Consider the following 5,749-nt stretch of genomic DNA (forward strand, 5'->3'; position numbering starts at 1 on the left):
ATTCAAAGATGGTTGTGGCAGTATATTGACAGGGAAATTCCAGAAATGCAAGCTGGATTCAGAAGAGGATGTGGAACGAGGGATACTATTGCAGATGTCAGATGGATCTTGGCTGAAAGTAAAGAATACCAGAAAGATGTTTACTTATATTTTATTGACTATGCAAAAGCATTAGATTGAGTGGATCATAAAAAACTATGGAAAATGCTGAGAAGAATGGGAAATCCAGAATATTTAGTTGTGTTCATAAGGAACTTGTACATAGATCAGGATGCTGTGGTTCAAACAGAACAAGTGGATATTGCATGGTTTAAAATCAAGAAGGGTGTGTGTCAGGGTTGTATACTTTCACCATACTTAATCAATCTGTATGCTGAGCAAATAATCCAAGAAGCTGGACTATCTGAAGATGAATGGAGCATCAGGATTGGAGAAAGAATCGTTAACAACAATATGCAGACGACATTACTTTGCTTGCTGAAAGTGAGACAACTTGAAACAGTTACTGATGAAGATTGATTAATACAGTCTGTAGTATTGATTATACCTCAACATAAAGAAAATGAAAATCCTCACAACTGAACCAATAAGCAGCACCAGAATAATTGGAGAAAAGTTTGAAATTGTCAAAGATTTCATATTACTTGGATCCACAATCAGTACCAATGGAAGCAGCAGTCATGAAATCAGACATTGTATTTCACTTGGCAAATCTGCTGCAAAAGACTTCTTTAAAGTGCTAAAAGGCAAAGTATCTCTTTGAAGACTAAGGTGCATCTAAACCAGACCCTGGTATTTTCAACAGCATCATGTGCATGTGAAAGATGGACAATGAATAAGGACGACCAAATAGTTGAATCTCTTGAGTTCCGGTGTTGGCGAAGAATACTAAAACTATCATGGACTGTCATAAGAACAAACAAATATTTCCTGGATGAAGTGCAGCAGAAGGCTCCTTGGAAGCAAGAATGGCCAGACTTCATCTCACCTACTTTGGTCATGTTGTCACAAGGGACCATTTCCTGGAGAAGGATATCATGCTTGGTAAAGTGGGGGGTCAGCAAAAAATGGGAAGGCCCTCAATGAGATGGATTGATACAGATGCTACAATGATGAGCTTGAGTATAGCAAGGATTTAAGGAAGGTGCAAGACCAGGCAGTGCTTCATTCTGGTGTTCATAGGGTTGCTATGAGTCACAGCCAACTCAATAGCACCTAACAACAACAAGAATTAACGGGTCTTCCTTGTAGGCATATGGATATTACTCTATCACTGACAGAATCTTATTTCAGTTAGATCTCAAAATGCTCTTTTTTGTTGATGAATGCAGGCCATACCTCTTCAATTTGTCATTCCTGGCATAGTAGACTATATGATTGATTCAAAATGGCCAATATCTGTCCATTTCCGTTCACTAATGCCTAGAATATGGATCTTTATGTGTTCCATTTCATTTGTGGCAACTTTCAGTTTTCCTAGATTCATATTTTGTACATTCTGCTTTCTGATTATTAGTGGATGTTTGCAGTTATTTCTTCTCATTTTGAGCCATGCCACACCAATTAATGAAGATCCTGAAAGCTTTACTCTTTCCACATCATTAAGTCACCTCTACATTGAGGAAGCAGCTCGTCCCCATTTGTATTGTGAATACCTTCTAACCTGAGAGGCTCATCTGGTACTGTATCAGACTCTATTTCACAGCTATTCATAATGTTTTCACTAGTGAATTATTTCAGAAGTGGACCTCCACGTCCTTCTTTCTCATTTGTCTTAGTCTGGAAGTTCTATGGAAACCTGTCGACCACAGGTTGCCTTTCTGGTATTTTTAATACTGGTGGCATAGCTTCTAACATCACAGCAGCACACAAACCACCTCAGTAGGAGAAACTTACAGACGAGTGGTGAATTGGCTGTATATAGACAAGTGTAAAATACACACTAGCTGCCACCATAACAATACTCTTTGCAACCTAAAAAAAAATAAATAAATTACAAGCTTTCATGAAGGTATTTATTTGCTTTAAACATAAGTACTTGGCAAATAAACCAAAACCAAACTCACTGCTGTCGAGTCAATTCAACTCATAGTGACCCCTCCTTAGGTTTGTAAGGTGGTATCTCTACGGAAGTAGATTGCCCGACCATCCTTCTGAGGAGTGGCTGATGGTTTGAACCCCTAGCCTTCTGGTTAGCAGTCAAATGCCTTAGGCACTATGCAACCATTTTTAAGGAAATTAAATGTTGCTACCCAAGTCTTTTATAAAAATTAATAATTTGTTTAACCCACTAAACATAATATGACTTAGGCCTTGTATCAGAACAAGTATAGAAAAAGAAACCTAACTACTCTGTAGCCTTGTATCAGATAGCTAATGTCTCTACTTATTATATCCTTCAAATAGTCATTAAGAGGGTGTTTGAAGAATTTGTCCACACAGAGATAGCACTATTCCTCAAGAAGTTTCCCAGAACAATCTACACAATGATGATGATTATGATAAAGTAGCCTTTAGCTGATGACTCAGACTCACTAATCAGGTTTAAGAACTTCATACTGCCCTAAACTTTGCTTAAAGAATTCAACCACATTAATTACTTAATTTACTATTTGCACATCTATTATGCTGGGCAACCATTTATTAACATAAATATTACATTGTATGCTAATTATAAGAATTATTCCCTGCTAAAATACATAAGAAATAAAATTCTTTAAAAGTTAGCAATGAATGTGTAAATTAAAACACATGATCATATCCTGATACATACTAATGATTCTAAGCAAATCAAAGAAAGGTAAGTTAAATGAAATGACTACAACTAGTGGGAGCTCTGATGCCGTAGTGCCTAGGGCATTTGACTGCTAACCAGAAGGCTGGCGGTTCAAATCCACAATCCTAGTCTGGGCACCCTGTTAATAGCTGCCTTTTGGGCAGGGAGGAATGGGTCCTATGAATGGGTGCCCTGTCCCCAGCTGCTTTTTGGGCCAGTAAGAATTTTTTCAGAAACAGGGTACCCTACAGTCAGCTTGCTTTTGGGACAGCAGGAAGTTTTTTGCTGGGATTGGGACTCTGCTCCCAGTTACCTTTTGAAATAGCAGGAATTTTGTCTGCATCTAGAGACCCTCCCCATAGCTGCTTTTTGAAGTGGCTGCAACTCCCTCTGGAACCAAGTGCCTTGCTCCCTGTCACCTTTTGGACTAGCAGGAACTTTTTCTGGATCCAAGAGTCCTGCCTCCAGATATCATCTGGATCAGCTAGAACTACTCTGAAATCAGGTGCCCAGCCCAAAGTTGCCTTCTAGGTAGATAGGAACTAGCTCCAAGATCAGCCATACTGCTCCAGAAGGATTTGGGGCTGGCAAGAGTTTTGCTGGGCCCAGGTGCCCTACCCAAGCCCCCTTTTGGGATGGCAGGAACTTTTTCTGAGACAAGATGCCCTATCCCCAGCTACATTTTGAGCAGGCAGGAATTCCTTCTGGTACAAGGTGCCTTGCTCCCACCACTGTCTGGGCTCACAGAAACTTCTTCCATGTCTAGGTACCTTGCCCTTAGACATATGCTAGGTAAACAGGAACTCTTATGAGATCAGATGCCCTGCCCTTGGTTCACTTCTGGGTAGACATGAACTAGTACCAGAACCAGGTGCCCCTGCTCCCTCCAGGTTTTGTTTTTTAATTATTCTTTTTTCTTCCTCCTTTCTTCCTTTCTTTTTATTTATTTTTTCTCTTTATCTTCTCTGGTTCCCTTATTCTTTCCTTCTTTTCCTCTTTTTCTCTTCCTTTCTCTTGTTTTTTCTGTTTGCATTTTTCTGATTTTTTCTTTACTATTCTTTTTCTCTTCCTCTGTTCCCTTATTATCCCCCTCCCAGATATTGTGTTTTTCCCCCTTTGTATTTCTTTTGCAATTTTTTCCTTTTATTTTCATTTATTGCATTTTTTGTGATTGTTGCTTTTTGTTGATGTGGTTTGTGCTTTTTGTCCTCTTGTTTTTATTTTATTTTATTTTGTCCAAGTAGGTAGAAGACAACAACTGTGCACACACAACCCAACCACACCTACACTTCCTGCAGCCCCATGCAGCCCCACCCACTGGGTGAGGGCTACCACTTTCTTCTGCAACAACTGATCAACAATAGATGGTGGTCAATACTAGAGAAATTCACCCTCAACTGCTCTTCACAAACAGCTGACAGAGATCTGTGCACACACTCTCATCTTCTATCACAAGAAGTAGATTAAATGCCAATTAGCAGAAAGACATGAATGAAAACAGCAAATCAGGGGACAAATGGAGTTTTGGACTACTGGCTGGCCTGATGGCTTGGCCATTTTGAATATTTGCAAGTGGCATCCCAATCTTGGCAGCAACCCAAGAATTGGCTCTGCTTATTGAGGATTTAATGAGTAACTGAACCTGTACTTTCAGCAGCCTCACCCACTGGATGAGGGCCATCACCTGCTTCTGCACCAACTGATCGATGTTAGTGGCCAATACCAGCCCAATGTGCCCTCAACATCTCTACATGAACAGCTAACAGAGATCTGTGCACACATTCTCATCCTCTGTCACACCCACCAGGAGACAGGTGGTGAGTGCCTAAGTGCTACCAAACTAGCGAATAGAGTAGCACATTAGCCTCAGGTATTAAAAAAAACAAATCAAACCAAACTCACTGCCATCGAGGTATATCTGACTCATAGTGACCCTTCCTTGGGTTTCTGAGGTGGTATCACTGTGGAAGTAGATTGCCCAACCTTTCTTCTGAAGAGTGCATGGTAGGTTTGAACCACCAACCTTCTGGTTAGCAGTTAAATGCTTTAGGCACTATGCCACCAGAGCTCACTCAGATATATCAAAACAAAATAAAGCGAAAAAAAAAAAAATCCTAGGCAAATCACAGCAACATACAATTACTAATCAAATACAATTACAATGACATCATACCATCTTGGAGACAACTGACCATCCCAGTTCACACAAAGAAGCAAGATAAAGTAGTACAAACAAAGGACCAGGATACAACCCAGAAAACCTCCTTGAAGAAGAAAAAGCATTGGACTTGCCTGATAGGGAATTCAAAAGAATTATATTTAGGTATCTTCAAGGAATTGAGAGATAGATCAAAGAAAATACTGATAAAATCAAGGAAAACACTGACAAAATTAAGGAAAACACAAACAAAACTCTAGAACAATGTAGGAAAACAATACAAGAATAAACTGACAAAATAAATGAAAAAATTAGAAACCATACAAAAACAACAACTAGAAATCCAAAAGATTAATACTAAGATTTCAGAAATAGATAACACATTGAAAGGGCAAATGAGTAGAATCAAATCAGTGGAAGACAGAATTAATAAGATTGAAATCAAATATCTCAATACTACTTTGTTAAGAGAACAATCAGAAAAAAAGATCAAAACAAAATGAAGAAAGATTAAGATTCATATGGGACACCATCAAGAGGAATATTTTATGTGTGATCAGAATTCCAGAACAAACTTAGTGCCTATCAACAGATGAATGGATAACCAAACTATGATACACACACACAATGGAATACTATATAACACTAAAGAATAATGGTAGCATCTCTGAAACACTTCATGACATGGATGAACTTGGAGAATATGATCTTGAGTGAAATATATCAGACACAGAAGGAAAAATATTGTCTGAGTCAACTATTGTAAAAGGTCAAGGAAAGTTTCACATATGGAAGTAAACTTTGTTGGTTACCAG

The sequence above is a fragment of the Orycteropus afer genome, unplaced genomic scaffold (genome assembly GCF_000298275.1).
Source record: "Orycteropus afer afer isolate SDZICR_OR568_19922 unplaced genomic scaffold, OryAfe1.0 scaffold00898, whole genome shotgun sequence".
NCBI classification, from domain to species: domain Eukaryota; kingdom Metazoa; phylum Chordata; class Mammalia; order Tubulidentata; family Orycteropodidae; genus Orycteropus; species Orycteropus afer.